At 30.8% G+C, this 14,266-nt stretch overlaps 1 long non-coding RNA gene across 2 annotated transcripts; it reads right to left on the bottom strand.

Moving 5' to 3' along the window:
* Positions 1-8,444: 8,444 nt before the first annotated feature.
* On the bottom strand, positions 8,445-10,671 carry LOC101206238. Of its 2 annotated transcripts, none has more exons than XR_180872.3 (3): positions 10,238-10,671; positions 10,064-10,146; positions 8,445-9,124 (listed from the first exon to the last, which is right to left on the bottom strand). It is a non-coding gene; the product is annotated as an uncharacterized LOC101206238 (long non-coding RNA). The 2 variants fall into 2 exon arrangements; XR_180870.3 differs by having other exon boundaries at positions 8,445-9,105.
* Between the last annotated feature and the right edge of the window lie 3,595 nt (positions 10,672-14,266).

Here is a 14,266-nt window from a genome sequence, read left to right as displayed (position 1 = left end):
TAATGAAGACACTAATGTAATAAGTTTCTGTGGTTTTTTTCCTTATAAAAGTAAATAATTTGTATTTGTTATTATTCTCGAAAGAAAAACTTTCTTTCTTTCTAAATTTTGTTTTAAAAAATTATAAACATGACACGATAACATTTTTAAACTTAAAATCAAAAATAAATTTTGAATTTTGAATTCGAATTTCACAATTTTAAATTAAAATTAAAAGTGTTTTAGAATACATAGAAAAATAAGAATTTGTTTTTGTTTTCAAAATGTTTATTTTAATGTCGAGTAACTTGTAAACTTATTCAATTTTGGTCTTCCACATCCACCTATCACCCTATCTGTTCTTGTCTGTAACATATTTTTATATGACTATCTTATAATTTACTTTTATTTCAAATAAGAAAGTATTAAGATAAAAGAATTAGAGTGTGTTCATACTAGAATTTTAAGCGTTCGATTTAAAAGATAAACCATTTTAGAAAAATAAAAATCAAAAGTGTTTAACAACTATTCCCAATAAAACAAAAGTTGATAGCAAGACTCTAATTATTTAATAAAAAAAAATGATTAGCTAAGAGCTAAAAAGGGCACTATCTTCCCAAACTATGATTTGAAGCAACTCTAAGATTTGGGGATTGAAGAACCTTCTTTTTGTTTGTTAAGCATTGTCCAATTGTGTTTAAAAGTTGGTTCCAATATTAAAAAGAGAGTATAGCAATTATTGATATTTTTGAAAGATAAAACATGTCTGTATTAATCATGAGATGGATAATCCAAACTATCAATTTCTATTCTATAAAAAGATTTTTTTCATAAAAAAACTTTGAAAGAAGAAAAAATGAGAAAGAATTAAGTAATACCATCTCCCACCTTTGGAATAATTGAACTAAAGAGTGTAAAATACGTCAAATATTACTTTTATACACTTTCATATGCACGACACAACCTGAGTAGACATCACATTCATCAAGAAAAATCTTGTTATGAGTGATTTTGGACCAAAGAGTTTAACTGACATTTGAAAATGACAAGGTTAAGAAGAAGCCCCAAAGTAGACACCTACAGATCGAAGTGGACCTTCAGATTGTCAGTGACGGAGGTCGAGACTGACCCTTGCCAAATGCCCAACGCATGCCTAGACTCCAAAGTGATCACACTTGAAAGCCTAAGTTATAGCCCAAAGAAGACACTTGACCAAGGTTAACCTTAGACAAATACGAAACTGAGCACACTACTTATCCTGCTAGTTTATCTTCTTTTCAGGGAACAATTTCAACCACTCTATAAAAGCATCGTTACGACTTTTGAGATATCTAAGAACTTTTTACTTATCTTTTTTATTCTCTAATTCACTTACTAACTTAGACATCATAGTCTTTTTTTTAGGTCATTTCTTTCTCAATTACAAATTAATTGTTGTTGTATGGAAGTCAAATGTGTTTTTTCTTGGCCAAAATTTTGAAAAGAAGAAACGGGAGACAAAAAGTCATACTCTCCCATGCACCCTTAGAATAATTGAACTAAAATGAGTAAACCGATCGAATATAACTTTTTAAAAGGCATATTCATTAAGAAAAATCATAACATTGGTAATAGGAATAATATCATGTGTATTAGCTCAAATTTATTCACATTTTTTTTAAGAAAAGAAAAGTTAGAAGAATACATTCTTTATCCAATTTTTCTTTTACCAAAAACATGGTAATTTTAATAGTTCAATGTGTTGCGAGTCATTTTAGACCCTAGATGTAATATAATTGGTATATTTTAGAAATAGAAGCAACAAGGTCAAGAAAGTAATAAAATTTAGATTGAAGATAATTTTATTTTTCAAAATTTTGGAAAGAGAGAAGCTTACTTTGTGTCAAAATCCTAAATATTATTGTGCTTTGCATCAATTCCCACACATTCCTTGGCTCGGAACATCACTCTAGAACCAAAATGGGATAGGAGAAAATACTCGTTGATCTTTGTAAAACGTGAAATGACACCTCCTTCACTTGCTAGATGTATGCTTATCTCAAAGATACTCCAAAACTCTACGTAAATAACATAGTGGCTGTTTGGGCCCTATGTTATCACCGTGGGCTTAGGCAATTTCTTCTTCAATCCTTCATAGTCCTCCTCATTCTCCTTCCCGTAATCCCCTCTCTTCTTCCCTCCCTCTTCGTTTTTGTTTCCCTCTTCTTCCTTCTCTCATGGCTAACCCTCTTCTTCCCTCCCCGTTCGTTTTTGTTTCTCTCTTATTCCTTCTCTCATGGCTAACCCACTTCGCCAAAGTAACACGATACCAAGATTTGTGCAAGCACAACCCTACAAAATGGGCTTGAGCAGGGGTGTCGGAATAGAGGCAAAAAAAATCGCAGGATTCCTGGGGAGGTTGATGAACAAAAAGTGGATGAAGGAGAGAAATAGGGTCGTCTAAGCTGTGTGGAGGTGTTTGAAGCCGCCATTGATGAGCTTCACATGTCGTTTGGGGTTCTTAGAAGATTGAGTAGGAGGAATTTTGACACACAAATGGGGTATCTAACGACGTGGGTCAGCATTGCGCTAACGAATGAAGATATTTGCGTTAAAGGATTTGAAGGTGGAAGGGAAAAAATAGTGAATTTGCTAAGAAATGGAATGGTGAAAGTTGGTTATATTATGAGTAATGCACTTGCTTTGGTTAATAAATTGGTTGTCTCTATTTTTGAAATTGGACGGAGATTTGGAATTTCTCTTGAATTTGATGTGGAGATTGGATGTACATGTTATAAGATTATATAACTTGTAATTGTACTAATTGAAAGAATTAAAACTACATACTATTTTTTAAATGAAAATTACGTTTGGGGTTCTTTTTTTTTGTTGTGTGTGTTGAAATGAAATTATGACTGTTAATTGGGCTAGCTCCTAAAGGAGTCCCTCTAAATTTCATGTGTATCTTCCGTGGAATTCAGATTATAATGATGATGTTTTGGACAAGATAGGTTTCTTCTTTGTTGCATATGGAGATTGATCCTCTTTTATTTGTTTATGGAGATGTTCCACTGTTGTTTCATGTGCTCCATAAACTGTATCATTAAGTATTAATGCACTAATGGTCATGCCAAATATGTCAAATGTTTCATATTTCTTTTTATGATGCTTTACCCTAGTGGATTTGGGATGATCTCGATGTTGAATAGATTTCAAATCACTTTTGTTTGTTTGCTTACAAAAATTTGAAAATTTGAATTTTAGTTTAAGATTTCAAATCTTGATTTTTAACCGAGCAAGATGCATGTACGTTTTATTTGTCGTAACTAATGAGTACATGTTTTGATTTTTTATTATTATTATTATTATTATTATTTTGCTTTTGAGTTTTTATTCTTAATTTTTCATTTAACAATAATAATGACTTTAGTTAGTTTTTTAAAACTAAATAATATGCTTTTATTATTATATATAATTTAATTTGGTATTAAAATAACAAATAACGATTAAAATAAACTATTACAACATAAAAGTAATGGAATGGAATATGCGATTGACTAGTCGAAGACGTCTACAAAGTGGCTGAATCTACAACATCGTAATTAAGAAAATTAAGGCCAAATGATTTTAAGAAAAGTAAGATTATTTAATAAAGTAAATTTATGAAATTTGTGTATTGGATCTACGTTATATATTTTAGAAAGAAAAAAAATATTATAACACTACCATCATAATCCTTTCCCCAAACACATCTATAATCTATATCATAACATTATCCACATAATCGTTCGCCCAAACACATCTTATCATAACACAACCCACATAACGCTTTGCCCGAACACCTCTTATCATAAAACTAGTTTTATCATAACCCTAACCCTTCCATAACCCAACCCTTCCCCCAAACGGTCCCATATATGTTAATCACCTCTATAGTACATCATTATAACTTGAATTATATTCTCAAACTCTCTGACTTTCATATTTTTCGATCTCTAACTTGGACATTAGAGTGTGTGTTTTCCCAATATAAAAAATTGGTTAAACTTTGCCAACAAAATATTAACCTTAGTAAATACTTAAATTCACTCGCACACAAACAATTGTTATGAACAATATTTCTCAACCGCCATAGAAAAGGTTGATTTTTAGGGGAAAAAATAATACAAATTCAAAGAAGAACTAAAAAAGAGTCATGAAAATGAACGATACTTTCTTAATTCAACGTGGAGGATTCCACGTCGAAAGCATGGACATCTCACAACCTTTAACATAAACAATTACTTTCTTTGTCAAAATATTTTGGGACGAATTCTGATGTTATCTAATATAGTACCAAATTTCATCAACTCAAACAATAATTCAGTTAAAAATACTGAGATCTTACCAAAAATACGGTAAACTCAAAGTACAATATGAAAATGATAAACTCAAAGTACAATATGAAAATGAGATCTCACAGTCAATAGAATATACCTAAAATAATATTTTTGTTTCAATTAATTTTGAAATGAAATCTCTTCGATATTCACAAGTTTTTCAAATTTGATAAAACTAAAATTTAAGAATAAATTCAATGTATCTTTTTTATAATATTTTTGTTAAATCGGTATTGAATTTATTAAGAGCTTGTTAAATAACCACTAAACTAAAAAATTAAAGAGGATACTTTTTGATAAATTTCATAATGTAAATAACTAAGTAAAAGTTATATTCTTTTTGGCTATTGATTATTTTGATTATTAAGAGCTTATTGGATCGGTTTGTGATGACGACTAAGTTGTATGTCAAAAAAACCAGCTTTTGGCCTAAGGACCAGACTTGCCTAGTTCCTGTTGCTTCTTGGTGTGAGAATGCTCATGATCTTATTTAGTTGGTTTCCTTTCATCTTTCTTTTCTTTGTTTTGTGGTGTTGTTTTGTCTTTTTGTCTTGTTACTGTTCTTAATTTCGTTGCTTTGGTTGGTGTTTTTTCTTTTGGTTTTTTTGCTTTATTCATGTCTGTGTGAGCATTTTCCGTCCTTGTGCCTTGACCTCAGGCTGTGAGGTCCTCCTTGTTCTTGTATAATAATATAACATTTTTTTAAAAAAAAAAAAAAAGAACAAGAGAGTTAAGTTGTTCAGGTCAAGTAAAATGTGTTGAGTGCCTTCAATATCAAAACTTGTGTAGTGATGCGGTAATTGCAAAGTTTAGGATTTTTTATGAATAATACTTCTAATGATTTTTTATTAATGAGTAGAAAAACCTTTTTATAAGCGGCAAGTTTACAAGAGTTGTTAGAAGTTAGTTATTTTAGAACTAACTTAGAGATGAGTTAGTTATTTATATTACTAATCCAAGATACACAAGATTTAACTAGAGAATAACTAATCTTGAGATACAAGAATGATAATTCAAGCTGATACTCAAGAATTAGCTAAAGAAATACTAAAGAACTTAAAAGAAACATCAAGAAAGGAGGATGTTCTACATCAAAACCTTCCCGTAGGAAAAAACTTGACCTCAAGTGAAAATTAGGAAGCCAAAGAGAAGGAATCTGGGGCATGGTAAGGAGATAGGTCGACAACATTGAATGATGGGCTGATTCTCATGTTTCCTAAGAGATTTACTTGGTGAGCGTTGGGGTCGAGTCTCTCCAATATTTGAAATCGACCCATGCGCTTGTTGATCACTTCGGAATGATGACCAACAAAGAATCTTTATTTTCGAAGGTACACCATAACTAGGTCACCCACTTGATATTCCTTAAAATGTTTGTAAGAGATAGCGATTGTTTTGTAGGAGCCAATAGAAAGCTCTAAATGACTCTTGACTTCTTGGTGTAGCTTGGAAATACGTTCAGTTATTGCTTCAACCTCCACACTGACATCAACAACATAGGGTAGATTAGCTAAATCAAAAGTGACCCGTTGGAGACTAGTATATACAACCTCAAATGGAGACTTCCCTGTTGAGTGATTTGCCATGTGGTTGAAGATGAATTCTGCTTGAGGTAAAGCTAAGTCCCATTGTATAGGCTTGTCCCCACTAAGACACCGAATGAGGTTGCCAAGAGTTTGGTTGGTCCCTCTGTTTGGCCATCAGTTTGTGGGTGACTGGCGGTACTAAACAAACTGACGACCAAATAGAAGGTTGGTGTCGAATTTCTTCTATAGGGATCTCCAAAAATGACTCAAAATCTCTACATCTCGATCCGACACTATAGTTTTAGGAATTCCATGTAATCTAACAATTTCTAAAAAAAAATAAGTTAGCTATATTCAAAGCATTAGAAGTTTTTTTTACAATGGATGAAATGGGTCATTTTACTAAAGCAATCTACTACTATAAAAATAGAATAATGACCCCTTTGAGTTCTAGGTAATCCTAACACAAAATCCATAGATAAATTATCCCAAATAGTAGAAGAAATAGGTAAAGGAGTGTATAAACATGTATTTTGAGAATTACATTTAGTTATTTGGCAAATAGAGCATATTTTGATGAAGCTAGTAACACCCCTATTGAGTTGTGGCCAAAAGCATTTAGAGCTAATGCAGTCAAAATTTTGTCTCGGTCAAAATATCCGGCTAAATCCACTAGAGTGTGTTTCTTTAATTATTGCCTCTCTTAAAGATTTATGAGGAACACAAAACATCACTTTTGAAGAGAAAATTATTAACAATGTGGTTATCTTTACAAGGTTTATGATTAGAGCAATTTTCCTAAATACTTCTTAAATTAGTGCCAATATGGTACAATGTAGGAAGGTGATCAAAGAAAGTTATTTGAGATTAACGGGTGGTGAGAAGTACACCTTTTTTACTGAGAGCATCAGCAACCTTATTAGACTTACCCCGAAGTACATTTAATTACAAAATTGAATCTTTGTAAGAATTGTAACTAACGAGCATGCATTCTACTAATTATTTTTTGAGAATTTAAAATTTTGAGAGAAAAGTAGTCCATAGGCAAAATAAAAGTATTAGCAAGTAGATAATGGTCCCATTGTTTTAGAGCACGCACAAGGGCACACAATTCTTGTTCATATGTACTCCAATTTTGTCTAGAAGTACTTAGTTTTTCACTAAAATACTCTAAAGGGTGACCTCGTTGACTAAGGATAACTCCTATACCTAAACCCGAAGCATCGACAGTGACTTCAAATGGTTTATCAAAGTTTGGTAGTTTTAAATCAAGACGCTAGCTAAAGCTAATTTCAATTGACAGAAGCTGTCTTTTTCTATTTATCTCTATTAGAAACTGTCTTTCTTTAAACAATTGGTTAAAGGTGCTGCAATAGTGCTAAAGTTCTTTATGAACCTTATATAAAAAGATGCTAATCCTAAAATGCATTGAATATCTTTTGGAGATTTTGGTTGAGGCCAAAAACTAATAGAATCAATATTTTTTGAATCAACATAAACACCATTACAACTTATGATAAATCCAAGAAAATGAATGCTATAACACAAAAATTCACATTTTAAAGGTTAATTTGTAATTCATTTTCTTGTAAGGCTGTAAAAAGTAGTTGGATGTATTTTAGGTGATCTTTCTTAGAGGAGCTATAGATGAGTATGTCATCAAAGTATACCACAATGAATTGATTGAAAAAGGTTGTAAGATTTGGTTCATTAATCTCATAAAGGTGTTAGGGGCATTTGAGAGACCAAATGACATAACTAACCATTCAAACAATCATTCATTAATTTGAAGGTTGTTTTCCACTCATCTCCTGATTTAATTCTAATTTGGTGGTAGTCACTCTTAAGATCTACTTTGGAAAAGATGGAAGCCTTACCTAATTGGTCAAGGAGGTTGGATAAACGAGGATAGGGAACCTATATTTTATTGCAATTTTGTTTATAGCTCTACAATCCACACAAAGTCTCTAGCTGCCATATTTTTTTGGAGCAAGTAAAGCTTGGACAACACAAGGACTTAGGCTAGGTTGGATATGATCTTTGCTAAGGAGTTATTCTATTTGTTCATGTAATATTTTGTACTCTCTAGGGTTCATTCGATAATGTGGTAGATTAGGTAAGGTACTATCAAACATTAAGTCTACAGTGTGCTGTATATTTCTAAGAGGTGGCAGTGAAGTAGTTGGTTCCATGATATTTCTAAGAGAATTCCTTTGAGGTATTCGAAAAAGCTAGTGGTAGTTCCAACTTCGATTTTGTGAGGAGATTACAAGAAAATAAAAGCATCGAATGTGAGTTTTTTCTTTTGACCTTATCTTTGTTATTTTAGGGTTTTTTATGCATGTTAATCACTAAACTTGTTTAGTTCCAATTAGAACAAAATTTGATCCCAATTCTGCTACGCATGTCTACCGTTTCCATCAAATTTACCGTTGGATAACAAAATTTCTAGTAGCTTTTACTCTCTAATGAATTTATTAATTTTTCTCATTCCCCTTGTTAATCTTCCTAGAAATCTCTCTTGTACCTTTCGAGTGAAATTGAAATCCCCTCCCAAACATCAAGCTTCTGTACAAAGGTCTGAAAAAAGAGACAACTCAGACCAAATTTGGTTTCTATCTTGATAATGTGTGGGTCCAAGATGTGTAAATATACATCGATAAATAAAATATTGATTAAAAACTTATCGCCACATAATCTACAAGTCAACCAACAAACCTGTAGTCGATCCAACCATGGCAAGACACCTAGATATACGATGAAGAATAGCTCACACATGATCAAAGAATCATGCAGCCAAAACTAGCTCATGCATATTTAATGTTCGTCACGATAACAACATTCATCCAATCTGACCAAGATAGCATACTAAATACACGGCCCAAAATAGCTCGCACGTGATCCATATCCACAAGGAAACACGTGGCCAAACGGAGCTCACATACTTAGCACCTACCACGATAACATCATCCCTTAAATCCAACCATGAGAGCATTCTAAATATACCGCCCGGAATAGCTCACACGTGATCCATATTCACAAGGAAACACATGGTCAAACGGAGCTCACGCGTACTTAGCACCTACTACAATATCCACCTCCATCTTCGCTCTTATGTGCACATAGAGTCACCTATCATGGGTTAAACTAGCTCGAAGTCATATCACACTCCTCCACCACATCCTCACCTAGGCTCAGGTTATCGGATCTCCAGCCACGGCCTCTTTCAGCCCTGAAACCCCCTGACGACGGTAGATGGTGCTATGAAAACACATTCGCATAGTTTATGGATAAATCACCCTCATTCATAAATCACATATTTTATGCTTAAAAGCCAAAGATGATTAGAAAACACATTTTCATAAAGTAGTTCTAAACATACATATTCTTGAACCCATCATGAGTAAACACATCATTTAAGTATAAATGAAAACATAGTTATAAAAAGTTTAAACAATGATAGTTTCCAAGCAATCTCGTAAAATAACATGTATAAGTATAAAGAAAACTTGAAAACGAGTCACCCACAACCAATAATTTGATCCCCGCTTTTCCCACTTCAATTTGGCCTAAAATAATGATCAAAGTCACATCAATATCTTTATATGATACGAGGCTACAACTATTTGCGACAATACTTCCTAAGGCCGCTAAAATCTATTCGATGCTTCTAAGGTCCTTGAATTTACAAAGGGCCTAGGATTAGCCTGGATTTTCCACTTTGACCCTTAACGTCAACTTAAACTCTTAACATCATAAACACCCAACTTAAATCGAACTTAGTGAGGCTTTTAATCTCATTCGCTCTTATACTAAATATAAGTATTTTGAGAGATTTGGATACATTTCCTCATGAGTAAACAATTTTAACTCTCTTTAAACTCACCTAAACCATTTATGTTTCGAGTTTTATAGAGGTAAACACCTAAACGAACTCTCAGGTTAATGGAAAGCCCATTTCGACCTTTAACCATTCAACTCTAGAACTCAAATATCACGGTTAAATCCCATTTTACGCTTAAACTTAATGGGCATTTAGGAACTCGAACAAAACTCACTTAAATAACTTCAATGAAAGAAATATTCTCTAGCAACCTACAACTATCGAATTCTAACATCCAAAAAACCATGAGTTGTTCAATAATAGCACTAAACTTAAATAGATACAGAAGACCCAATCCATAATACTTAGATTCTTACCCAAAATTATGTCCAACCCCCAAATTCAAATCTTCTTGCGACTGGATAGCAGCTAAACCCTCCGAGGAATCCAAATCCAACACCTAAATATCGTGAGTAATATTATATTTAAGTCCAAGGTGAAAGGGTATCTGGAAAACTACAAGAAATCCAACTAGATCAGTTGGATCTTACCCCAATTCAGGGATCCAACGTTCGATCCACGACGTGAACAGCCAGGTGACGCCAAAGAGAGCGGCGACTGCTAGGGTTTGATCATCCGAACGGTGGTGACTGGTTGAAAATTGCGGTGGACGACGCGGTTTAGATGACGAATTGGCCGCTTCACGTGAGGACGAGATCGACCACGTTCTGAGCAGTGATTGGTGGGGACGCAGCGTTGGTTCGTGCAGCGGCGTCTAGTCGAATCGAGTGGTGAAGAGATAGAGAGGGATGCCGTAGACTCGTGCGTCGTTGGCGGCAGAAGGAAGGAAAAATCGTGAGGAGGGAGATTGGGTCGCGAGAAAAATCGAGAAGTCCGGAGGGGGCCGACGCGCGTGAGAAGAAGAACACACCTTTCCCTTTCCTTTCTTTCTTTGCTTTTTCCTTCTTTTTTTTTTAAATTTTAATTTTAATTTTAAAGAAACTGATACTAAATAAAATGACCATCAACCCCCTAACTTAAAACTACACCTCAAAATTGTCATTTCCAATATTATTATTAATGGTACTTTGTGAAAATAATGATAAAATAAAAGGGGGAAAAATGAGGGTTGACGAGTAAAATCTCATTAGCTTTAAAATCTTTTAAAATAATAGTTATAAAGAAAAATTATCAATTAATACTCATACACCCGTACATAGTACAAAAAAAAATATATTAAATTAATAATTATATCAATTTAAATATGAAAACTTCTAAAATTTATTCATATTTTTCATGATCTTTTATTTATATAAATTTCACGTGAAACTTCTAAATATTTAAAGTTTAGATTGATATAATTATTGTTTAATTGTTTTAATTAATAGAATACTCAAACGTTATGTTTTTATGGTTGTAATCTTACATTGTAACCGTTTTTTAGACTACTCTTTATGTCTATCTTGATACATAGGTCATACATATACAAATAATCACTATTGCGATCTTTCATAGATAAACTGTAATATAATTTTTAATATTTTTGTCTATTTTGCTATATTTAAAATTAAATTTCAAATAGGACTGCATTATTATTATAAGTTTAGTATTTTAGAATTTATATTAAAATTTTTTAAAATTGAGAATATTTAAAAATAATAATTATTATGATCCAATTTTTTAAAAAATAAATTGAAACTGTATATGTAATTTTATTTCTCAAACTTTCCAAAATTTTATTTCCTCTTTTTTTTTTTCTATTTTATGTTTAAATGATGGGATAATTATAATAAATAAAAATTTTAAGAATAATAACGAAATATATAGAAACCTTTAAAAACCAAAAATATCGCAAAACTTATTGGTGCTTTACAGATTCTTATGGTTTATCAATGACAAATCAATATTTGCAATATGATTTATGAGAGGTAAATTTTGACAGACTTTTCTATATTTGCAATGTTTTAAAAATATTGTTATATATGTTAATATTTTGAATTCAATGTCTACATTTGCAATTATACCCTTTTGATTCTTGTATTTTTAAAATATTCATTTTGGTCCTCACATTTTGATTTTGATTCATTTTGATCTCTATCCTCTAAAAAATATTTACTTTTGGTCTTAGTACTTTCAAGTTTGGTTATATTGGTTCTTGAACTTTTAAGAATAAAGTAAAAATGGAAATGAATGAAAAAAAATTGTTAAATTTTGTTCAATGCAACGACCAAAATAAATTTTTTAGAAGTGTATGGATTTATAATAATAAATAATAGCTTATTTACTTAGCCTAAAGTTTATTAAAGACTTCCACCCTACCACACACACATATATATATATGTATGTATATATTATATACATGTACATATATATCTACATGCACACACACATGTATAAATATAATTTGTATTATCTCTAGATACTTTAATAATATAGACAGGGTGGAATGCTATCTCTTATCCATTACAAAACATATATCTATATTTTCCAAATATTTTTATAAAAAATGATATTATAATATATTAGTAATTTATTAAAGTCATGTCAATGAAAATATCTAAATCTCAACTTGTAAAACTCTTAAATAAAAATATCTATAAAATGTTGATGTTAGATGAATATTTTCTAAAAGAATTATTAATGTTAAAAATTACATTTAAATTAATAAATAAATATTTTTTATTAAAAAGAAAGTTTAAATTTGTTATTATTAGTAGGAAAATTGCAATGGATGACTATTTTAACAATGATAATTAAGGATATAGCAACATTTTTAAAAAATTGTAAATATAACAAAACTATCACTAATAAACTATCGCTGATAGACTTCATATGGTATATCAGTGATAGACCAATATTTGCAACATGGTCTACCAGTGATAGACTTATATCATTGATAGAATTTGACAAATTTTGCTATATTTGTAAATTTTTTAAAATTGTGTTACATATTTAATTAATTTGAATTTAATTGCTAAATTTGCAACTATCCCTAGTTAGTATTTATCTTCATATTTTTTTAATATTTTACTTATATTTCATTATTCATCTCTTTAGCTTCTATGTCAATGTCAAAACCATACATATATGGAAATGTCAAAAGAAAATTTAAAACATTAGGTTACTAATTTATGTGTAAATAAAAAAAGAGAATTGTCAAAAATAGTAATTTTGACAAATATTTACCACATATAGCAAAAGTTTCAAATTTTATCAATAATAGATATTAATATGCTTCTATCAGTAACATTAGAAAACTGATAGAATCTAAAATTTTGTTATATCTGGTAAATATTTTAATTTATTTTACTATTTTAAAAAATGTTCAACTAAAAAATAATCACATCATTAAAGACTAAAAAAACGAAAAGAAAAGAAAATCAAAGTATGCACATTTATTGATACGTAATTTCTCCATAGATTGAAGTTTCAAATTTTTCGAACTCTCTTTTAATACCTAAAAAATTACAAAAAAAAAAAAACAAAAAAAGGAAAACCAAGACTTGGATAATACGAAAACAAGTCCTAAGAGTATGTCTAATAGATGTTGACGAAAGATTTTATAATTAAAATTATAAGAATCGATATTTAAACATGAGTTTGGAGAGAGTGAAGATAGTTTTATCCACTGATATTGTATTATTTTAGTTTTTATTATATATATTATATAAAAAAGCATAAAATTGAAGAAATAATTAGGATAAGCCAATGAAATGAAAGAAATGAAATAAAATTTGTGAGACATATTTTGTAATATCAAAAAGGAAGGAATTGAAGCACAAAAAAAGAAAAACAATTTTGGTTTGTAAACAAAAATGAAAATAAAATAATATAAAACATATATGAGGTTTAGCTACTTCTACCCATATTCTGTACGGTATGTCAGTAAAAGAAAAGAAGTGGGGAGTGAGTGTCATGGTAACTAATGATTGGGGGTTTAGATTCATATTCAGAAATATTTCTATGTGTCATCAAATGCCTCTTTCTATTCTATTATCAGCCACTGATGTCTATTCAGTATTCTCACACAACAACAGCAACAGCAGCAGTCTTTCTTTTTCTCTCACTTTTCCTACTGACACTTGAAATTTTCTCTTTTTTCTCCTCTCCATCCAAATACAAAAATATGAATAGCAGCTAAACATCAGTTGGCATCCACTAATCAACCCAAGGAGACAGTGTTTAGAGATAAGGTGTTACAATCAAAGATTAAAAAAAAAAAGAAAAAAAAGTCAATAATAGACAATCAACACAAACATTAAAGAAAAGTTTTACTACGTCTACGTCTATGTCCACTAAAAGAGGGAGATATTCATTTTCTTTTAAACTAGAGTAAGAGAGTTTATATAAAATACTCTAAGACTGTAAAGCCAAAGTCATAAATAATACAAGTACACGAATACAATAAAAAATATCTTCGTATTTGGTTACTTAAAGGTCTGATAATAGATTCAAGACATTTCAACGTAAGGATAAACCAAAGATTTAAGTTGAGTTTAGCCGTCAAATCCAAGACTAAAAGGCAAAAGTAAAGGCAATGATTGAGGAACAAAGCTCCAAAGTAATGGAGTTTTACCAAA

Source organism: Cucumis sativus, chromosome 4 (genome assembly GCF_000004075.3).
Source record: "Cucumis sativus cultivar 9930 chromosome 4, Cucumber_9930_V3, whole genome shotgun sequence".
Taxonomy (NCBI): Eukaryota; Viridiplantae; Streptophyta; class Magnoliopsida; order Cucurbitales; family Cucurbitaceae; genus Cucumis; species Cucumis sativus.
The sequence above is the reverse complement of the archived record's forward strand: the minus strand, read 5'-3'. Positions and strand labels throughout refer to the sequence as shown.